This window comes from Panthera pardus, unplaced genomic scaffold, assembly GCF_024362965.1.
Source record: "Panthera pardus isolate Hobbes unplaced genomic scaffold, ASM2436296v1 HiC_scaffold_17, whole genome shotgun sequence".
NCBI lineage: Eukaryota > Metazoa > Chordata > Mammalia > Carnivora > Felidae > Panthera > Panthera pardus.
In genome coordinates, this window is record NW_026526732.1 from 123,744,751 (window position 1) to 123,768,964 (window position 24,214).

At 40.6% G+C, this 24,214-nt stretch overlaps 1 protein-coding gene across 1 annotated transcript in view; it reads left to right on the top strand.

Annotated features, from left to right (window-relative positions):
• ELOVL2 (ELOVL fatty acid elongase 2) overlaps positions 1-24,214 on the top strand; it is a 64,247-nt gene that overhangs the window by 20,331 nt on the left and 19,702 nt on the right. The gene's annotated exons all lie outside the window — the stretch shown is intronic.

A 24,214-nucleotide genomic window follows, 5' to 3' on the forward strand; every position in this document is an offset into this window, starting at 1 on the left:
ATATAATCTTATTATAATAGAGACAATATTTATTTGTTGGTTTTTTTTTTTTTTTGAGAGAGAGAAAGAGCATGTGTGAGTGGGGGAGAGGGGCAGAGAGAGAGAATCCCGAGCAGGCTCCATGCTCAACACAGAGACCTATGCGGGGCTTGAACTCATGACCGAGAGACCATGACCTGAGCCGAAATCAATATATTATAGAAATATATTATAGAAAATATATAGGGAGAAAATAGAACATACAGATATAGGTAGGTATGATTATTGCTTAAACAATTAGAAATAAAATCTGGCTCATTTTTTTTCCAAGAAATCATTAAAAGCTTTCCTCTGTTCTCACATTCAAAAGGATACCACTTACACATGCAGAATAACCAACCTGCTTCCCCTCTGGTCCGTACTTGATAACCAGGGCACATACGAACAGAATCTCCTTTCATTCTGTTGTTAATTGTGAAAGAGCTTTATTCTTCCCCATGTCCCCAAATTCAGAAACTGGTCCAGTTCCAGGGTGTCCTGGATACAACTGTCTGGCTTTGGATTAAATCTCCAAGGAGTTTTATATTCACTCACTACTTCCTGTGGAAGTAGAAGTTGTAATAATCATTACAAGTATCTTGAATCGCAACCTTAACGGCATTGTTACTGGCCTTTTCTGTTCCTTACATATTCAGTATCGAATCACTGAAAGACTCTATTTTCTAATTATGAAATTGACACTCTTTGTTTTCTTGTGCAGATTTCATTTAGTCACTCAAAACTGGCAAGTTATTCAGTGTCTTTTAATGAGCCCAGAATGTTATGAAAGCAATGGGTTTTTGGATTTTATTTCCACGCTCTTGGAGAGAAGGCCATAATTTGCAAAGTAACTGGAAATAAACTAATATTATTATATTCACCATTACGAATACATGTTTGTAGAGTAAAATGTCAGTTTCCTTAAACTTGGCGGATATCTATGGGACCAGTGAATTAATTCACAAATCATTTTTAAGGTGTTGCAAATCTATTTTTGAGACTTACCAATTTGGATATACTTGTCTCCTATCTTTGCTAACCAGGGACCATTCTGTGCTCCAGAGATCCACACGTGAACCCTCGCTCGCAGTACTTTGTACTAGTTTTTATGTCTTGCCAGTTCCTTCCCCAGCTCCTCGCACATTCCCTGCGGTATCGTCTACCTTTGACATACAGCCATACCTGGGCAGTTCTTTCAAGAGTTCCAGTAGTTCACGTTCGTGGATAATTCTGGCCAGTTGTTTCAGGACATCTGGGGGGATACTCCTCTCGAGCAGATCCCCCTTTGTTGGGGAGGGCCGGTGCCACCACAGCTACCAGACATCCGCCGCTACATCTGCAGGGTGCTGATGGCCAGCGTCACTGCTTGCCAGAGATGGCTGGTGCTTACGTCGGGTTTCCAGACTCCGCTGGGCCCCACTGCCGGTGCAGAGGAGCCTCGCAGGGCCCAGATTCCACACAGTAGTCTGTGGAAAAGTTGAGAATGCCTGTCTGTTGCTTTCTGCTCTGTGTTGGGGAGGTTGCAGAGCACTCCTCTCCTACAACCCCGATGTCTTAGGTAGATTTAAGCACATCCTCTTTTTTCATGAGTACATTCTTTCTCCCTGGGACCCACAGGGGACTGAACCATGAAGAGTCCCAAGTGACAACCCTTAACATCACCCCTCTTGTGCAAAGCTTCGTTACCAAGACAGCCTTGTCAGTATCTGACCAGTGACCCTCCGTAGGATGCGTTTCCTCCCAAGATGCCGCTCAGGCTCTTGTGCCAAGTGGACTGCCCCAGCGGTTTGCAGAGGATTCTGAAGCCAGGAGGTGAGCCGGAAGCACCACCCACAGTGGATAGACATAGCAGGTGACTGCATACATATTCCCCTGGCAGCATTCTGGAAAACCATTAAAATACATCATTGAAATTTGTAACTTTTAAACACTGATCTCCATCGCTTAAAAATCTAGATCAGGGACACCTGGGTGGCTCAGTCGGTTGAGCATCCGACCCTTGGTTTCCGCTCAGGTCATGATCTCACAGTGTGAGTTCGAGCCCCATGTTGGACTCTGCACTGACAGTGTGGAGCCTGCTTGCGATTCATTCTCTCTCTCTCTCTCTCTCTGCCCTTCCCCTGCTTGTGATCTCTCTCTCTCTCTCTCTCAAAATAAATTTTAAAAATCTGAAACAAAAATACTTTATTTTAGAGTCTAGCTAGCTGGTTTCTGCTGGATCCTGGTTCTCTTTACAATTCTGGAATTACTTCTGCCTGAATATCCCTCTGCTCGATAATACAATGATACTTTATCAGATCTTTCAGTGTTTCCATTCTCTCTTCCTACTCCCCAACACTCTTTCCTCGCCGTTGTATATTCATGTATTCATAATTCTGAGAACTCTCTAAACTTGTCAAAGAAGAGTGTTGTGAAAGAAAGAAGAGGTCAAAAGTAGACCCCTGATGTCTGCTAACCCTGTTCCTGGTATGATTTTGACAAACTCATTCATTTCTTACTACGTGCATTCCACAGACGCTTATTGAGTGCCTCGTGTGTGCTGGGCACAGAGGATCTTGACCAGTTTGGGAGGAGAGTGGTCAGGGAAAACCAAAAAACTATCAGGAGTCATCCAGGCAGAAGGAGGAACACCTTCAATGGCACAGATCGAGAATGGGGCATTGGGGGAACTGCAGGTACTTGGATGTGCCTAGAGCAAAGGGGACACCTGCACATAGACATCTGGAAGGAGAGGAGGCTTAGCGAAGTGAGTGGAGGTGATTGGACTGTGGCCCAGTCAGCCAAAGAATTTAATAACAATTATTTTGATTTTTTGAAATTCTTCAGATTTTATACCAAACAAGTTGTAAATCCTTCGGCAACATTCAGGTCGATGCCAAGGATCAAGGTCCAAATGCACAGTACGTGCGTCTCGACTCCCTTCGTGCAGTCCTCTGATATAATGGACTTGCCTTCCTCTGAGCTCTCTATTTGCACTGTATTGAAATGTTGGTAATAACAGTAACAACACTTACAACGATGAAAATAATGAGGCTGTCACTAGATTTGCTTTGGGGCTTTGACTTCTGTATCATTACAATCTCCTGGAGGAAAAAGAGTCCTATTTTTACTGTTAACTAAATTGTAATCCGACGCAGTACTCTGAGGACAGACTGCTGCAAACCTTCAGACGTCCTATTGGTTTTCTTTGCTCCGATGGAAGGAAAGTCCTTCTACTGTGGGAGTAGGTCATTCTTCAGCGAGACGTCTTTTCCTGTGGTGTGTGTTAGTGGACAAAGCAGAGTAGACTGACTAAAGATTTCAAAGGCCCTCTTGTACCCTTCTTCTCCAGACATTTCTGAAAAACCTGTAGAGAAATGTTAGAGTAGACAGCTGCGGGTGTTACTGATCTTTTGAAGATAGCTGAATTCTGGTAGCTTAGTGTATTTAATAGAAGCTGAATAATATTCCATTGAATATATATAGCCGTGTCATCGGTATCCACTCTTCTGTTGCCAGGACACTTCGATTGTTTCCATATGTTGGCTCTTGTGAATAATGCTGCAGTGAGCATGAAGGCAGAGGTATCTGTGGATACCTACCCAGAAGTGAGACTGCGGCCTCATATGGTAGTTCTGTTTGTAATTTTTTGAGGGATCTCTGTACTGCTTTCTGTAGTGGCTGTGTCAGTTTACATTCCCACCAACAGCGCATGAGGGTTTCCTTTCTCTGCGTCCTCGCTAACACTTGTTAACTCTTTTTGAGGAGAGCGGCTCTAACGGGGACAGCGATACCTCATTATGGTTTTGCATTTCTCTGATGATTAGTGGTGTTTTGGGGTGCATTTTGGCCATGTTTGTGTCTCTGAAAAAAATGTCCAGTTCCTCTCCCCATTTTTTAATCGGGTGTTTTGTCGTTGTTGATGATGGTGATGTTTTTCTGAGTTGTGCGAGTTCTCGATGTATTTTTGGCTCTTAACCCTTTACCAGATCCATGATTTGCAAATATTTTCTCCCTTTCTGTAGGTTCCCGTTTCGTTTTGTTATTATTTCTTCTGTTTTGCAGAAGCTTTGTAGTCTGATGTGGTCCCACTTACTTATTTTTGCTTTTGTTGCTTGTGCTTTTGGTGTCATCCAAAAAAATGTTGCCAAGGCCAAGGAGCTTTTCTGCGTGTGTTTTCTTTTAGGAGTTTTATGGCCATTTTGTTTTAGCCATAAAACATAAAACTTAAGTTTTTAGCCCATTTTGAGTTAATTTTTGTGAGTGTAAGAGAGAGGTCCCATTTCATTCTTCTGCATGTAGTTATCCAGTTTTTACAACACCATTTATTGAAGAGACTGTCCTTTCTCTATTGAGTATTCTTGGCTCCCCTGTCAAATGTTGGTTGATTATATATGTGAGGGTTTATTTTTAGGCTTTTGACTCTGTTCCATTTGGCTGTGCGTCTGTTTTTATGCTTCTATCATACTGTTTTGGTTACTATGGCCTTGTAGTATAGCTTGTAGTATATAGTTCAAGATGTCTGATGCCTCCAGCTTTGGTATTCTTTCTCAGGATTAATTTGGCTATTTGGGATCTTTGTGGTTCCATACAAATTTTAAGATTATTTTTTTCCTATTTCTGTGGAAAATGCCATAGGAATTTTGACAGAGATTGCATTGAATCTATAGATGACTTTGGAGACTATTGACATTTTAATGGTATTAATTCTTCTTTTTTTTTTTAACATTTATTTATTTTTGAGAGACAGAGACAGAACATGAGCAGGTGAGGAGCAGACAGAGAGGGAGACATAGAATCTGATGCAGGCTCCAGGTTCTGATCTGTTAGCACAGAGCCTGACGTGGGGCTCGAACTCATGAGCCATGAGATCGGGACCTGAGCTGAAGTCGGATGCTTAACCTACTGAGCCACCCAGGTGCCCCGGTATTAATTCCTCTGATCCATGAACTTGGAGTGTCTATTTATTCGCCACTTCTTCAGTTCATCAAAATCTCATAGATTTCAGTGTACAGATATTTACTGGTTAAATTTATTCCTAAGTATTTTATTATAATTGATGCTATTGGGAATGGGATTATTTTCTTTTTCAGATGTTTTGTCAGTGTGTAGAAATGCAACTGTTGATTTTATATCCTGCAACTTTACTAAACTTGTTGATTAGCTCTAGCAGTTTTTTGGTGGGGTCTTTAGGATTTTCTCCATATAAAATCATATCATCTGTAGGCAAAGACTTCTTCCTTTCCAATTTGGATGCCTTTTATTTATTTTCCTTGCCTGATTGCTTTGGCTAGGATCCAGTACTATATACAATAAGAGTGGTGAGAGTAGACGCCCTTGTCTTGCTCCTGATTTTAGAGGAAAGGCTTTCAACCTTTCACCATTGAGTTTAATGTTGGCTGTGGACTTGTCATAAATGGCCTTTATTGTGGTGAGATGTGCTTCTTCTATACCCAATACCGTGAGCATTTTTATCATAAAAGGACGTTGTATTTTGTCAGAGGCTTTCTCTGTACCTGTTGAGATACGATTTTTGTCTTAACTTCTGTCAATGTTGTGTGTCACATTTATCGATTTGTGTGTATTGAACCATCCTTGCAACCTGGAGATAAATCCCACTTGATCATGTATGATTCTTTTACTGTGCTGTGGAATTCAGTTTGCTAATATTTTGTTTTGAGAATTTCACATCTATATTCTACAGGGATATTGGTCTGTAATCTTCTTTTGTAGTTTCTTTTTTTAAAATATTTTTAATGTTTGTTTAGTTTTGAGGGACAGAGACAGAGCCTGAGTGGGGAGGGGAGAGAGAGACAGACAGACAGACAGACAGACAGAATCCGAAGCAGGTTCCAGGCTCTGAGCTGTCAGCACAGAGCCCAACGCGAGGCTCGAACTCACAAACCATGAGATTACCTGAGCCAAAGTTGGATGCTTAACTGACTGAGCCACCCAGGCACCCCTTCTTTTGTAGTTTCTTTATCTGGCTTTGGTATCAGGATAATACTGGCCTTGTAAAAATGAGTTTGTGAGTGCCCTGTTGTCATTTTTTGGAAAATTTTGAGAGGGCTTGGCATTCATTTTTCTTTAAATGCTTGGTAGAATTCATCAGTGATACCATCTGGTCCTAGACTTTTCTGTGATGGAGGGGTTTTGATTACTGATTCAGTCTGCTTACTCATGTTAGTTTGTTAAGCTATCCATTTCTGTGTGTCTTAGTCTTCGTAGGTTGTATTTCTAGGAATGCATCCATTTCTTCTAGGTTATCCAGTTTGTTAGTGTATAATTGTTCAGAGTAGTCTCTCATGATCCTTGTATTTCTGTGGTAGGAGTTGTGATGTCTCCTCTTTCACTTATGATTTGATTTTGAGTTCTCTTTTTTTTTTCTGAGTTAGTCTAGCTAAAGTGTTGTTAATTTTGTTTACCTTTTGAAAACATAGCTTTGGGCTGATTACTGTAATCACTAATCTTTTTGTATCACTACAAAATATTAAAATATATATTTGATGAAAACTTAGACCTGTCATATACTTAGTCAAAAATTTCACATAAGGTTATATTTTTTAATCATTTTATATCATAATACCTATTAATCTCATCTTTTATTTCAAATGAATAGGAAGAAACCAACCTATCCAAAACTGTGATTGGTGTTTTGGTTAAGACTTGAGGAAATTGTACAACTTTCTTGATAGCCGTTTCATTAACAATATTTCCCTTATAGTTGTAATATTTTAATTACATAATTAATACATTGTTAGTGATTTCTAAGACATTAGCCGCATCCAGAATTAATCTCTCTCTTTCCAATCTCCCTGCCCCTGTCATTCTCCTTTCCCCCTCAGAGATAATTGCGGTTAACAATTTGATGTGTCCCTTTCCAAAATTTTTCCTATGCATATATATACTTGATCATATACCTGCATAGACCGATAGATTGACATTTGTTAAACTGTTTATTTAAATGAAACCTGATCATGTGAAGCTTCTATTGTACTTTACGTTAGATGAGTTCAAGCCATGATTTCTTACACCAAGTCATTCTGTAAGGCTTATAGAAGGACATTCTTTGGGTGCCTGGGTGGCTCAGTTGGTTAAGTGTCCAACTTCAGCTCAGGCCATGATCTCACCGCTCGTGGGTTCAAGCCCCATGTCGAGCTCTGTGCTGACAGCTCAGAGCCTGGAGCCTGCTTCAGATTCTGTGTCTCCCTCTCTCTCTGCCCCTTCCCTGCTCAGTCGCTCGCTCTCTCTCTCTCTCAAAAATAAATAAATATGAAAACAATTAAAAAAAAAAAAGAAGGGCATTCTCTGAGGCTATTTTTTTTTTTCCTTTACTCAGTGTCTTAGCCAACTCAAGCAGTCATAACAAAATAGCATAGACTGGGTGGCTAAACTATAGAAATTTATTTTCTCACAGTTCCGGAGCCTAAAGTCAGAGATCTGGTGCTAGCATGGTCGAGTTCTGGCAAAGGTGCTCTTCCTGGCTTGGAGACAGCAACCTTCTTGCTGTGCCCTCACATGGCTGGGGGAGAGAGCAAATAAGAGTAAAGTGTCCTTAATTCCCATCACCTCTTCCACCCATAGTTCTACCCACCTCCCATCTGGTAACCATCAAGGTGTTAGTTAACACCTGTTGGTTAAACAGAGCTCGTGTTTTGGTTTATCTCGGTTTTGTCTTGGATTGTTAAACTCCACATGTGAGTGAAATATGGTGTTTATCTTTCCCCGACCACCTTACTTAGCATCACACCCTCTAGATCCATCCATGTTGTTGCAGATAGCAAGATTTCATTCTTTTTTATGGCTGAGTAATATTCCATTGTATTCCACGTACCACATCTTCTTTATCCACTCATTTGTTCATGGACACTTGGGTTGCTTCCATAATTTGGCTGTTATCAATAATGCTGCAATAAACATAGGGGTGCATATATCTTTTTGAGTTAGTGCCTTTGTATTCTTTGGGTAAATACCCAGTAGCAGAATTACTGGATCTTACAATAATTCCATATTTTTTTTAATTTACATCCAAACGATAATTCCATTTTTACTTTCTTCGAGGAACCTCCGTACTGTTCACAGTGACTGCACCAGTCTGTATTATCACCAACGGTGCGTATGGGTTCCTTTTTCTGTGCATCCTCACCAATATGTGTTGTTTCTTGTGCTTTTGATTTTAGCCATTCTGATGGGTGTGAGGTGATATCTCATCGTGGTTTTGATTTGCATTTTCCTAATGATGACTGATGTTGAGCATCTTTTTATGTGTCTGTTGGTAATCTGTATGTTGTCTTTGTAAAATGTCTGTGCATGTCTTCCACCCATTTTTCAGCTGGATTCTTTCTTTCTTTCTTTTTTTTGGTGTAGAGTTGTAGAAGTTTCTTGTATATTTTGGATACTAACCCCTTATCAAAGATATCATTTGCAAATATCTTCTCCCATTCAGTAGGCTGTCTTTTTGTTTTGTTTATTGTTTTCTTTGCAGTACAGAAGCTTTTTATTTTGGTGTATTCCAGTAGTTTATTTTTGCCTTTGTTTTGCTTGCTTTAGAAGACATATTTAGAAAAATATTGCTGTGGCTGATGTCAGAGAAATTACTGCCTGTGCTCTCTTCTATGATTTCTATGGTTTCAAGTCTCCCGTTAGGTCTTTAATCCATTTTGAGTTTATTTTTCCTTATGGTGTAAGAAAGTGGTCTACTTTTCATTCTTTTGCATGGACCTATTCTATTTTCCCAGCACAATTTGTTAAGGAGACTGTCTTTTTCCTATTGCATATTTTTTCTTTGTCACAGATTAACTGACCATATAAGTTTATTTCTGGACTCTCTGTTCTGTTTCACTGATCTAAATTATATGTCTGTTTCTGTTCCAGGACCATATTTTTTTGATTACTGTAGCTTTGTAGTATATCTAGAAATCTGGGATTGTGATACCTCCCGCCTTGTTCTTCTTTTTTCAGGATTGCTTTGACTCTTTGGGGTCTTCCTCTGGTTCTATACTTCCTATACGAAGTTTAGAATTATTTGTTCTAGTTCTGTGAAAAATACTATTGGTATTTTGATAGAAATTCCATTAAGTCTGTAGATTACTCTGGGTAGTGCGGACATCTTAACAGTATTTGTTCTTATAATCTATGAGCGTGGGATAGTTTTCCATTTGTTGTGTCATCGTCATTTTCTTCAGTCAGTGTTCTATGGATTTCAGAGTACAGGCCCTTCATCTCCTTAGTTAAGTTTATCCCAAGGTATTTTATTATTTTTAGTGCAATTGTAAGTGAGATTGTTTTCTTTTTTTCTTTTTAATTTTTTTTTTAATTTTTCTAATGTTTATTTATTCTTGAGACAGAGACAGAACGCGAACAGGGGAAGGGCAGAGAGAAAGGGAGACACAGAATCTGAAACAGGCTCCAGCCTCTGAGCTGTCAGCACAGAGCCCGATGCGGGACTCGAACCCACGAACTGTGAGATCATGACCTGAGCCGAAGTCGGACGCTCAACCAACTGAGCCACCCAGGCGCCCCGAGATTGTTTTCTTAATTTATCTCTCTGCTCATTCGTTATCAGTGCATAGAAATGCAACAGGTTTCTGTATATTGATTTTTGTATCCCGTAACTTTATTGAATTCATTTATCAGTTCTAATCGTTTGGTGGAGTCTTTAGGGTTTTCTATCTATAGTATGGTGACATCTGCAAACAGTGGAAGTTTTACTTCTGCCTTACGAGTTTGGATGCCTTTTATTTCTTCTCCGATTGCTGTGGGTAGGGCTTCCAGTCTATGTTGAATGAAAATGGTGAGAATAGACATCTGGTCTTGCTCTTGATCTTAGGAGAAGAGCTCTCAGTTTTTCACCATTGAGTATGATGTTAGTTGTGGGTTTGTCATATATGGCCTTTCTTATGTTGAGGTATGTTCCCTTTAAACCTATTTTGTTAAAGGTTTCATCATGAATGGGTATTGTACTTTGTCAACTGCTTATTCCACATCTATTAAAATGATCAAATGGTTTTATCCTTTCTCTTGTGGATGTGATGTGTCAGATTGATTGATTTGTGAATATTGAACCACCCTTGCAACACAAGAATAAATCCCACTTGACTGTGGTGAATTATTTTTTTAATGCATGGTTGGAATTGATTTGCTAGTATTTTGTTGAGGATTTTTGCATCCATGTTCACGAGGGATATTGGCTAGTTCTCTCTTTTTGTGGTGTCTTTATCTGGTTTTGGTACCAGGGTAATGCTTGCCTTATAGAATGAATTTGGAGGTCTTCATTTGTCTTCTATTTTGGAACAGTTTGAGAAGAATAGGTATTAACTCTTCTTTAAATGTCTGGTAGAATTCCCCTGGGAAGCCTTTTGGTCCTGGACTTTTGTTTTTTGGGAGGTTTTGGATTACTACTTAATTTTTTTTTATAACATTTATTCATTTCTGAGAGAGAGATAGAGTGTGAGTGGGAGAGGGGTAGAGAGAGAGGGAGACACAGAATCTGAAGTAGGCTCCAGGCTCTGAGCTGGCAGCACAGAGCCTAATGCGGGGCTCGAACTCATGAACTGCAAGATCATGCCCTGAACCGACGTTGGACACTCAACCGACTGAGCCACCCAGGCACCCCTGGATTACTCCTTAAGTTTTATTGCCGGTAATCAGTCTGTTCAAATTTTCTGTTTCTTCCTGCTTCACTTGTGGGAGGTAATATGTTTCTAAGAATTTTTCCATTTCTTCTAGGTCATCCAATTTGTTGCCATATAATTTTTCATAGTATTCTGTAATAATCTTTGTATTTCTGTGGTGTCACTTGTTATTTCTCCTTATTCATTTCTGATTTTATTTGAGCATTCCACCCTCCTCCCCCTTTATTTTTTTTATTGAGTCTGGCTAAAGGTTTATCACTTTCATTGATCTCTTCAAGGAACCAACTTCTGGTTTCATTGTTCTGTTGCTTTCAGTTTCATTTTATTTCTGCTCTAATCTTTATTATTGCCTTCCTTCTACTGGCTTGGGGTTTTTGCTGTTGTTGCTCTCCTTCTTTTTATAGCTTTTTTTGGTGTCAAGTGATGTTGCTTATTTAAGACTTTTCTTGCTTCTTGAGGTAGACCTGTATTGTTATAAACTTGCCTCTAAAAAAGAGCTTTTGCTCTTCTCAAAGGTTTTGGAAACTTGTGGTTTCCCTTGTGTGTGACTCTGTTCTCTTGCTGCGTTTAAAATTCTCTTTATCACACTCTTGCATTGATGGTGGGAATGCAAACTGGTGCAGCCATGGTGGAAAACAGTACAGAGGTTCCTCAGAAAGTTCAAATAGAACTACCCTAAGATCCCACAATTGCACTACTGAGTATTTACCCAAAGGGTACAAAAATACTGATTCAAAGGGATGCATGCACCCCTATATGTATAGCAGTGTTATTTATAGCCCTGATATGGAAGTAGCCCAAGTGTCTATTGATAAATCAATGAATAAAGAACATGTGTATATGTATGTGTGTGTGTGTCTATATAATATACATATATATGTGTGTATATATATACATATACACATGTTCTTTATCCGTTGAGTTATTGATAGATCAATATATACACACACACATACATATAATTCAACCATAAAAAGAATGAAATTTTTCCATTTACAACAACATGGATAGAGCTAGAGGGTACAGTGCTGAATGAAATAAGTCAGAGAGAAAGACAAATACCATATGATTTCACTCATATGTGGAATTGAAAAAAAACAAGCAAAAGGAAAAAAGAAATAAGAAACAGACTCTTAACTATAGAGAACAAACTGATGGTTGCCAAAAGGGAGGTAGGCAGGTGGATGGGGTGAAATATATAGATCTTTTACAATGTTCTTTGGCCCCAAATATAAAGCTATATCATTTTACTCTTGCAGAAAATTTAACTTCCTGTTAAATAGATAATATAAATAAAATTGTCTCTTGATCACTGCTTTTTGCCATTTTAATTACTAATGAGTCTTGGTGTGGACCTCCTTGGGTTGATTTGAGGGGGTGCTCTCTCTGCCTCCTGGATCTGGATGTTTGTTTCCTTCCCCAGATTCAGGCAGTTTTCAGCTATTATTTCTTCCAATGCATTTGCTTCCAATGCATGTCCCCTTTTCCCTCTCTTCTCCTTCTGGGATCCCTGTAATGGGAATGTTATTATGCTTGATGGTGTCGCTAAGTTCCCTTCATCTATTCTCATTCATTATTCTTTTTTATCTCTTGTTCGGCTTGATTGCTTTGCATTACTCTGTCCTTCTGGCCACTGATCCTCCCGCTTCCTCTAGTCTACTATTTCTTCCATCTAGTCTATTTTTAATTGCAGTTATTGAGTTCTTCATCTCTGATTGGTTCTTTTTCGTGTTTTCTGTCTCTTTGTTGAGGGTCTCGCTGAGTTCCTCCACTCTTTTCTCAAGCCCAGCGAGTATCTTTATAATCATTATTTTATAATTTTTTCTTGTTTATTTATTTATTTTGAGAGAGAATGAGTGGGGGAAGGACAGAGAGAGATAGAGGGAGAGAAAGAATCTCAAGCAGGCTCCACCCTGCTAGCACAGAGCCTGATGTGGGGCTCGAACTCACAAACTGCAAGATCATGACCTGAGCCAAAATCGAGAGGCAAACGCTTAACCGACTGAGCCACCTAAGTGCCCCTTTATGATCATTACCTTAAATGTTCTCTCAGGCATACTACTGACCTCCATTTTGTTTAGCTCTTTTGCTGTGATTTTTGTCCTGCTTTTACATTTGGAGCATAGTCCTCTATCTCCTCATTTTGTCTAATTCCCTGTGTCTGTTTCTGTATGTTAGAAAAGTCAGCTGTGTCTCCTGCTCTTGAAAGTAGTGGCCTCATGAAGAAGTCCTGTAGTGCCCTGCAGTGCAGTGTCCCCTGTTCATCAGAGCCTGGAACTTCAGGGGTGTCTCCTCTGTGTGTTGCGTGTCTTCTGCTCTTGTGGCTGAGCCTCATTTGCCTTCAGCTGTCGTCAGTGACTCTCCTTGCCTGCCATAGGCAGGATTTGGTCCCTGTGTTGTTAGTGGGCCAGTCTGCGACCACACTGGGCTTGAGTTGAGTCAGACCAGGCATATGTCTAGGATTCACTAGCACCAAATTGCAGGTGCTCTCCCTGTGTTGTCCCCTGAAAAGCTTTTGTATGTGTCCAGGATCTGCAGTCAAACCAGATGTCTGCCCCCAGCCCATGGCTGGGGCTGTAGTAGGGCTGGTGTGTGTGGTTATCTTCCCCCCAATCCCAGTGTAGGAGTCACTCTGGAGTGCTCCTGGCTCCTGTTGAGGCTGTTTGCACACTGCCAAGCTTGTGGTACCACTTTGGATGCGTTCTGACCCAGGGCATATTGGAGGGGTCAAGTCCACAGGAGAATGAGGGGGTGGGGGGAGGGAATGGCACCTGCCAACTCTTTTGTTCTTGGAGAAGTCTCCCAAAGATCCCTGCCCCACCAGCACATGCTCTGAGATTAGTGCAAAGTTTCCCCCCAGGGGCGCCTGGGTGGCTCAGTCAGTTAAGCATCCGACTTCAGCTCAGGTCATGATCTCGTGGTCCATGAGTTCAAGCCCCATGTTGGGCTCTGCGCTGACAGCTCAGAGCCTGCAACCTGCTTCCGATTCTGTGTCTCCCTCTCTCTCTCTGCACCCCTTCCCCTCCCTCCCGCTGGCATTCTATCTCTCTTTCTCTTAAAAAATAAGTGAACATTAAAAAAAAAGTTTCCTCCCAGTATGTCCCAGGGGTTTTTTCAAACTGCTGCTTCTATACTGTATCTCTGCGGGCTATTGGTTGTGCTTTTTAAGGATGCAAACTCCATTTCCTCTCACCCCCTGGCTCTCCCAGAGCCAGCCTGCCGACTTTTAAAGTTTCAGGTGTTAAGCCCCACTGACTGTAAGAACTCATGAAGTTAAGTCCCTCTGGTTTTCAGAGCCAAATGTTTTGAGGATTTGTCTTCCCAATGTGGGTCCCCTGTGCCTGGGGTGCCTGATGTGGGTTCTGCTCCTTTCCCTTCTCTATACCTGTGGTGTCCCTTCCTCCCCAGGACAGTCTCGTGAGTCAGTTTTGCTCCTGACTGCGTTTCTGCCCTTCCTACCCTTTTTGATGTGGCCTCTTCTGTCTGTGAAGAGTCAGCTCTGCCAGTCTTTGGGTCATTTTCTGGTTTGTTACACTGATGCGGGTGTTAGCTAATTGTATCCCTGGGACTAGGTGGGTTTTGGGTCCTTGTACTCCACCATTTTCCCTGGAAGTCCAGAATTTGCATAATCTTATCAGAGCACAAAGGTAGAGCTGAAACAAAGAAGATAAAATCAAAAGGAACCACAGTTTAAAATCCCACTTAAGTAAACAACAACAACAACAAAATGAGTTGTGTAAGTATAGGATGTATAAGGACAGCAGTTAACATCTAAAGCTCCTGGTGATGCTTGTTGACAAGTACTGACTGATGCACTGTGTGTGCATGCAATCTCCTGATGCCTCAGTAGAAACAGCCTCAGAAGAGGCCATGATCTGTCTGCACTCTTCCTGAGTAGGCCGCTTTCAGAATACCGTATGCAGGTACAGCAAGCATAAGGAGAATACAACTGAACCAGTGGTTTTATTTCTGTTTGGAATAACGTGGATACTGTCTGAGTTTGTAGAGTTAGTTACTAAAATGCCTGTGAAGTGAATGTTGGTATAATAATACATAGCAAGTGTAAATTTCGTCGAGCCGAATATGTAATAAAATACTCAGTAGGTTTGTAGCAAGTAAGCAAGAACTTGGTATTTTTATAACAAAAGCACATAAATAATTAATACCTTGATTATACTCCAAACACATTTCAAGAGACCCTAGTCTGAATCCTTGCTACTCAAAGTGTGGTCTGTAGACCACTAGCATCAACATCACCTGGGAGTTTGGTAGAAATGCAGGCCCCCTCCCAGATAATTAAAGTTTAAGAGCAGGAAAAATTGTGAACTTTCAGGTGTGTTCACTGAAAGCTTTAAAAAGCTATGAAGATGTCTCTAAGTGTCTCTTATCTTAAAGAGTGGTGCCATTTCTTGGGTAGAGAACAAGGAAAATGCAGAACAGTGCAGTAGTGACGGCTTATGTGATTATTTCATTGTCCTTCTAGGCATTTCTGTCATTCTTACATTTTCATAGTTTGTTTTTTTTTTTTTTGGCACAAATTTAGATGATTGATTAATGAGCTAATTTCTGGGATGATTAAATAGCAAAATGTTTTGAAAATATAGAAAGTATAAGATTACTAAGATCCCACAAGATATTCAGGTTTATAATAGGGTCCATTGGACTCCTGTTAATTGCAAAATAGAATAAGTTTCATTCTATTTTAAAAATATACATACTTTTTTCCGTTGTTTTTTGGAAGAAAGAAAGAATCTTCTGAAAAACTCAAAAAATAAAATTGAGTCCAGTATACCCCGATGATACAGCAGGTGTTAAAAGAGCGTTGGGGATCTTTCCCAATGTACTGGAAACGAGATTGCACATAGGAAAATATAGGTAGGAACGCAAAGTAATATGAATGTAAGTATCAAATGAATACCGTAAAGGTTTAGAACAATGAGAGTTGCGTTCATTCATTCACTACGTATTCAGTGCTCATTATGTGCCAGGCATTGTTCTTAGAATTGGGGATAAAGCGGCCTGTTGGAGGCCCATTGAAGGACCCAGACAATAAACAAACTCGCCAGTGAAAGTTTGTAGAGGTGCTGTCAAGAAAAAAAGAGAGCAAAGAGATGGAGACTGGTTCTGCATCACAGACCAGGACACCACAAGGCAGACGCTTTCCTCCTTCCGTTGCAATTAGGCCCGAGAGAGATGGCTGTGGGAAGCGCCTCAGGAGTTGCCATTTGACCAGACACTGAACGAAATGAGACAAAGAGCCGCGTGGGGGAAATGGAACGCAGCAAACAAAACTGCACTCACACATCTTGCTCTAAATAGACCTTTCATCTCCTTAATTGAGCGAAACTGTTGTGAGGCCTCAGGGGTCCCCAAGATACAGATAAAATCGACCTTTTTTTTTTTTTTTTTTGTCAGCTTATTGTCCTGGGATGTAGGGCAGCACAGGAAACGTAAGCAGGAGCTCCACAAAGAGTCCTTCCTCTGCCACCCCAGCTCTGAAACCTCCCACTCCGAAGGGATCAAAGCTGCCGATTGTTACTGCACTTTGTTCACATTTCACACAACAGTGCCAGTCTTGAGCTCATGGTGTCCATTTCCACATCTGTAAACTGGGAAGACTACCCACCTTGCATGGCTACCGGGAAAGTCCTAGATAATATATATCCAGTGCCGGTGCATGAGTGTTTGATTGGCAGGTGCTACTGCTATTCTTCACCATTATGGTCAGTTCATTTATATTCCAGCCGTGGTAACTAAATATGTTCCCCCAGATGCCTCAATACCTGGCTTAGATGGTTTCAGCCTCACGAAGATTACTTCGCAAGACAAATAATAATTCAGAGTTCCTACCAATGAGTAAGAGTTCCCTACCTAGTTCATATCCTCAGTCTCACTTAGTTGCTTCCTCCAGAGCACAGTGCTGGGAGGTAGGTGCTGAGCCGGCAGGTGTTTCAGCGTAAAATACACGTAAATCTACATGATGTGACGTCAGCTACATGAAAGCCAAAGAATTCCATGTGTTCGCTTCTAGCCGTTCTCTAAACCTTCTGGTTTTATTCACAAATGTAAACACATTCTGATTCTTCAAACACACGAGAGACTGGCTGGCAACCATCCCTCAGGGTCCGTCAAAAGAACTGGCAACATTAGACGGCCATCCTGAGCCCTGGGAACAACACAGAGACCTCGTTGCATGACAGTAATCCGGTTTGTGCCCCTTATCTGTGGAAGGAGATGCCAGCTCCCTGTCTCTCAGTTCTGTACAACTCAGCCTTGACCTTGAGGGTCCCCGGAATGTTTCAGATTGTGTCTGGTTAGTCTGAGAATGACACATTCCTGAGCTGGTTGGATCCCATATCCTAGCCTGCTGTCATCAAATGCTTCCGATTTCATCTTCTCTGAAACTTTTTTTTTTTTTTTTTAAAGGTAAGGATTTGGAGACTGTGTCTTCTTACAGACTTAATAGTCTGTCTCATGACTTTAATGACTTTTGCTCATTTTAAAAAGAAATGAGGAAGGAGTTGGTGGTGGGAAATGACTATTCTGATCAAATTAAGGGTCTTTAAAGGTTCCATGAAACCGTATCGACAAAACTGTATCAACACCAAGATCTTGACTCATTGCGTTATACGATATAATACCCATGATAGATAATGCTAAAACCCACAAAATGCCGGAAACACAAATAAAGGAAGGAACACGGAGAAGGAATGAGGGAAGGGGGGGAAGGAAGACAGGAAGAGGAAGGAGAGGGAGGAAGGAGTGGAGTTCCACGGACACAGGACTGGGTGGGAGTCCCAATCAGCATTGTGGTGGCAAAAAAGTAGGCGTGCTGTTCATGGCTCTCCTGCTGCCAGGTTCTCTCAGAAAATGGCAGCCGAGGCAGGAGCGCATGGCGAGCGTGTCCACCGGCACTGGGAGTTGCACGGCACATAGCTAGGAAGACCACCTCGGCTTCGCGTAAGGAGTCAGTCCAGTGGGTTTGCCTCAGGTGGGTCGCCGCTACCTCCAAGCGTGGTCTTCCTGCTGGGAGTAGAGCAGGGAGCAGGTGCAGGACATCACGTGGGTGTTCTGCAGCGCTGCTCCCGCTGGCAGGGATGAGCATGGTGTGAGGGGCGGTGATGGCAGGTACGGTGCTGGGAACGAGGTGGTGGAGGCTGGCTTGCTCTGAGTTCTGGCTCTTCCATGAGATAACTCCATTTCTGGTGTTCTTGATCCTCTTCTGTAAATCCTTCCCATATGGAATTCTCTCCCTTTGGCACAAGGCGCATCGCCAGCACACGTTGCAGTGCGGTTCTGCCGGCTACAGAGCCTCTCACGCGTAATAGGAAAACGTCCTCATTTCACTTTCATTTTTGGAGATATTCTGTCCTCCTAGCCTGTGGTCCCCGAGCAACCACTGATTTGCTTTCTGTCACATATGTAAGCTCATATTTCCTCACGTTTTGTGTAAATGGAAACACACGGTATGTTCTCTTTCTCTCTCTCGGTCTAGCTTTCATGCAGCATCATAATTTTGAGATCTGTCCATGTTGTCTGTGCATCGATAGTTCTTTATTTTTGCCCAGTTATATTTCATTGTATGGATACCCCAGAGCTTACCCATTCACCTGTTGATGGACATTTGGGCGGTTTCCATTTTTAGCGATTAAAAATAAAGCTGCCGTAAATATTTGTGTACAGGTCTTTGCAAGGATATATGCTTTATTTTTCCTTGAGTAAATATACCTAGAAGTAGCATGCCAGATCATGTGTTTTTACCAAACTGCTAAATTTTCAGTGTGATTGCACCATTTTACATTCTCAGCAGCTGTGGTAAGCACGCAGGAATACACAATGAAAGAAGGCTGTACTTCCAGTCTTTCCATCCTCCAGATATTGTTATACACAGCCATAAGTTAAATTGAAAGTCATGGAACATCCCACTGGGTATTTACCCAAAGAAAACAAAAACACTAATTCGAAGAGATATATGCACCCCTATGTTTAGCACACCACTGTTAACAATGGCCAAGCTATGGAAACAACACAAGCGTCCATCAGTATAAGAATGGATAAAGAGGATGTGATCTATATCAACAGTGCAATACTAATCAGCCTTAAAAAACAAGATCTTGCCATTTGTGACAACATGGATGGACCTACAGTGAAAGTGGAAGGAGTCCGAGAGACAAATACCATATAATTTCACTTAGGTGTGGAATCTGAAAAACCAACCAGACAAAAGCAGAAACAGACCCACAAATACAGAGAACAAGCTGATGGTTGCCAGAGGGAGGGTGGGTGAGGGGATGGACAAAATGCTTCAAGAGGAGTAGGAGATACACGCTTCCAGTTATGGAATGGGTAAGTCATGGGGATGAAAAATGCCACTTAGGGAATGTAGTCAGTGATAGGGTAATAGCGTTGGATGGTGATATGGGAGCTGCACTTGTGGTAAGCACAACGTAGCCTATGGGGTTGTCTTGTCATATCACTGCGTTGTTCCCCTGTAACTGATGTAACAAGTGTACTTCAATAAAATAAAGTCATGGAATGTGGACTTTATTACTGTGTGGGCAAGGGGAAATCCCTGAGGTTGTTCTAGAAGTGGGATTGGAGAATGTTTGGCGGGGAATTCTGTGGCCTGGGGGACTTAGAACATAGTCTGAAGGGAAGCTGTGACCAGGGGTGGGCATCTCCCTTGGCTCATAGGATTTCCTGTGTCGAGGGGCATGGCCTCGACAGCATGGGGCCCTCTACAGTATGAGTTCAGGACAGCATGCCCCTTGCATGGGTCTAATGACAGTGCTGTTCCCTTCTCTTCCAGTCTGTCCAAACTCTGACCACCTTAAGTCCTCACTCCTGCAGTGTCTTCCATCAGTGTGGCAGTTCTGTGTACCTTCTTCTCAGTTGTTTGCTGTTTGCCTTTCTCTGTAGGTCTCACTTTCCCAGTTTGCCTGTAGGCTTTTGAGTTGACCACTATGCCTTTTTTGTCCTCATATGTCTGACAAAGTGTTAGTACATAATGGCCGTTCAAAGTGTTGGCTGAATGACTGACGTGCTGCGTGTACTGTAGTTTGCTGATTTGTCTTAGCTCCTAGGTTATTGTGTTAGTGTTGGGACATCAGCCAGCATGCTTTGACGTTTACAGTAAAACATGCTTTGACGTTTACAGCAGTTATTAACGCATCACCCAAGCGGTGCTCTACCCTGCTGTGCTAAGCCTTCATGCTTAGTTGACTCATGCTACCCCGACTCTGTACTTACTACACTTAGGTTGACTGATCTAGGGTAAATTTTCATTTGTTCTTCTTATCTCCTCATTGTCTCTTAACATTGTATCCTTGCTAACTGTATTAAATAGTCCAGAAATAAAGAAGTCATTTTTATTCCAGTTTCTGATTTTCTCAGTATTGACTTTATTTCCACCTATCATGTGAGTCAGTAGAGACCCTGGCTGTAAACATTTCCTGAGTGAATCCCATCTCAGTCTATTTGTATATGATGATTCTTCTTCCTGAAATGCTCTTTCTTCCCTTCTCCATCTAGACGATGTCCTAAGAGTCTTTCAGAACTCAATAGCAGTAGCATCTCCTTCTGGAAGGCTTCTGTTTTTAAGAGACCTGTGTTAAATTTCCTACCTCTATGTTCTTTTGTTTGTTTCGGGAGTACGACATAATAATTCAGTATTTGTATATATTGCAAAATGATTGTCACACTAAGTCTGATTCACATGCACAGTTCAAATTTTTTGTGTGTGATGAGAACTTTGAAGATCTATTTACTGCCTTAGCAATTTTCAAATATACAGTACAGTGTTAATTATAGTCATCATGCTATAGATTATGTCCCCATGATTTGTTCATTTTACACAGAAGTGTGTACCCATTTTGCCCACCCCCCCCCCCCCCCCCCACGCTGCTGCCTCTGGCAACCACCGATCTGTTCTTTGTATCTGTGAGTTTGGGATTTTTGTTTTTGTTTTTTTTTTTTTTTAGATTCCACAAAAACTGACCTATTTCTTTTTATTTACTGAAGCATAATTTAGATACAGTGTTCTATTAGTTTCAGGTACACAACATATTGCTTCAGTTGTATACATTACTCAGTGCTCACCATGATAAATAGTCACCGTGTGTCACCAATGTTATTACGGTATTATTGACTGTATTTTTCATCCCCATGACTTATCTGTTTTATAACTGGAAGTTTGTACCTCTTAATCCCATGTATTTTGCCTGTCCCCTCACCCACCTCCCCTCTGGCAACCACCAGTTTGTTCTCGGTATTTAAGTATATTTTTTTCTTTGGTGTTTTAGATTCCACATATAAGTGAAATCATATGGTATTTCTCTTTCTTTGTCAGACTTCTTTCACTTAGCCTAATACCCTCCAGGTCCATCCATGTTGTCACAGATGACAAGATCTCACTTTTTTTTTTGGCTGGCTAATATTCCAGTGTGTATATACATCACATCTTCTTGATCCACTCATCTGTTGATGAACACTTGGGTTGCTTCCATGTCTTGGCCGTTGTAAATTGTGGTACGATAGACATAGGGGTGCATATGTCTTTTCAAATTAGTGTTTTTATTTCCTTTGGGTAAGTGCCCAATAGTGGTATTACTGGATTATATGATTGTTCAGTTTTAATCTTTTGAGGAACCTCCATGCTGTTTTTCACAGTGGTTGCACCAGTATGTTTTTCCACCAACAGTGCATGAAGGATGCCTTTTCTCCACATCCTACCAACAACACTTATTATTTCTTGTCTTTTTGATACTAGCCATTCTGACAGGTGCGAGGTGGTATCTCATTGCATTTTTCAATTGCATTTCCCTGACAATGAGTGACGTTGAGCATCTTTTCACGTGTCTTTTGGCCATCTGTGTGTCTTGTTTGGAATAATGTCTGTTCATGTCCTCTGCCTATTTTTTAATTGGAATATTTGTTTCTCGGTGTGGAGTTGTCCATGTTCTTTATCTATTTTGGATATTAATCCCTTATTAGATATATCTTTTGAAAATCTCTTCTCCCATTCAGTAGGTTGTCTTTTCGTTTTGTTGATGGTTTCTTTTGCTGTACGAAAGCTTTTTATTTTGGTGTAGTCCTAGTAGTTTACTTTCACTTTTGTTTCCCTTGCCTGAGGAGACATCCATGAATATATTGCTAATGGCAGTGTCCAGGAAATTACCTCCTATGTTTTCTTTTAGAAGTTTTATGGCTTCGGGTCTCACATTTAGGTCTTTAATCCATTTTAATTTTGTGTATGGTGGTAAGAATGTGGTTCACTTTTACTCTCTTGCCTGTAGCTCTCCATTTTTCCCAGCAGCATTTATTGAAAAGACTGTCTTCCCGTTGTGTGTATTCTTGCTTTCATTGTCATAGATTAATTGACCATATAGGTTTGGGTCTATTTCTGGGTTCTTTTCTTTTCCATTGATCTGTGTGTCTGTTTTCATGCCAGTACCATACTGTTTTGATTACTACAGCTTTATGGTATATCTTGAAATTTGGACCTGTGATAGCTCTAGCTTTGTTCATTCTCAGGATTGCTTTGGCCATTTGAGGTCTTCTGTGGTTCCATTCAAATTTTGATACTTAATTATTCTATTTCCATGAAAAACACTGTTGGTATTTTGATAATGACTGCATTGAATCTGTAGATTGTTCTGATAGTACGGACATTTTAACAATATTAATTCCTAATCCATGAGCATGGTATATCTTTCCATTTGTTTCTGTTATCTTCAGTTTTTTTTCATCAGTGTCTTCTAGTTTTCAGAGTACAGATCTTTAACATCCTTGGTTAAATTTATTTCTAGATATTTTATTCTTTTTGATGCAGTTGTAAATGGGATTGTTTTTTAAATTCATTCTTTTACTTCATTACTAGTGTATAGAAATGCAACAGATTCCTGTACATTAATTTGTATCTTAAAAATTTATTGGATTTATTTATTTGTTTTAATGATTTTTGATGGGAGTCTTTTAGGGTTTTCTATTTCAGTTATCTGCAAATAGTGACACTTCTACTTCTTCCTTACCAGCTTGGATTCCTTTTACTTCCTTTTCTTGTCTTATTCCTGCACCTATGACCTCCCAACACCATGTTGAATAAATGTAAGAGTGCACATCCTTGTCTCGTTCCTGATCTTAGAGCAAAAACTTTTGGTTTTTCACTGTCAAGTATGATGTTAGCTCCTGGTGGGTTTTTCAAATATGGCCCTTATTATGTTGAGGTATGGGCCCTCTAAACCCATGTTGTTGAGAGTTTTTTTCATCATGAATGTATGTTGTATTTTGTCAAATGCTTTTTTGGCATCTATTGAGATGATCATATGGTTTTTACTTTTCTACTTATTAATGTGATATATCAATTGCTTTGCAAATATTGAACCCCCTTTGCATCTCTGGGATAAACCCCACACGATTGTAGTGAATAATCCTTTTAATGTATTGTTGAATCTAGTTTGCTAATATTTGGTTGGATTTTTGCATCTATGTTCATCAGAGCTATTGGCCTGTAGTTTTTGTTTGTTTTGTCATGTTTTTGTAGTGCCTTTGTCTGGTTTTATTATCAGGGTATTGGTGTAGAATGCCCTTTCTTATTCATTTTTTCACTCTCTGCTCTCTCTTCAGTATCTTCCCCTCTGCTTTCTTTTATTTCTGGTCTTCTACTGTGACTTAGTTTCTGCAACATTGTAGAATGAATACAAGCTTTGTGACCTTTAGAGTTTTCTTAGACCTCCAGATGTTGGAAAATGGAGTTTGGACTGTAGCAAACAGACTGAAAACCTTTAAACATGTGTGGGTGGATGTGGCAATGAGAGGAAGATTTCACTGGTATTTGTTATGAAGGTGGATATATCAGTGAGATTAACATTCTTTGCTCAAGAATGAGAGGCCTCAGGACAGACCTTCTCTGTTCTAATGGCAACACAAATCTTAACTCTGTCACACTGAAATGTGAGGTTAGCGACCTTTTCAAGACTAGAGGTCTCCTGAGATATCCATGGAAACCAAAACACTCTGTAAAAATTTCCAATCTTGGTTTAGCCCGGATACCTTTTATAGAGATACTATGATATAATAAAGGTCCTAATACATGACCAGCAGGTGTAGGTGCTAACAGATGTCGTCATTAAATCTTCTTCCACTCTCTCGAGCTTCCTAAAGTCCGCAAATACCTAAGTTTCCTTGAAATTTTCTCAGGATCAAAGTGACAAGTAAGAAATAGGTCTAAATGGTAGAGGCTGATCACCAAACCTGCAGATCTTCTTTTCAAATGCCAGCAAGTTAATTCTCTTCTTTGGCACTTATGCTTTCTTTGCAAATGAGATGCTTTGCACTCTGGTGGCTGATTATAGAGAATGTTCTAGATGAACATCCTGAGAGATGACGCTCACCTCACCAATCCACCAGCCCCAAATCATCATCAAAGATCCCTTTCCCACGAACACTGGGCAAATTTGTCTTTTCTTCCCTTTGCTTGAGGAGGTGCACTAGACCATTGTAGGCAAGGTTAGGGAACACCATCACAGGTATTTTGAACAACATAATAGCACACCAGAATGACCAGGAGCTAAATCCAGAGCCTG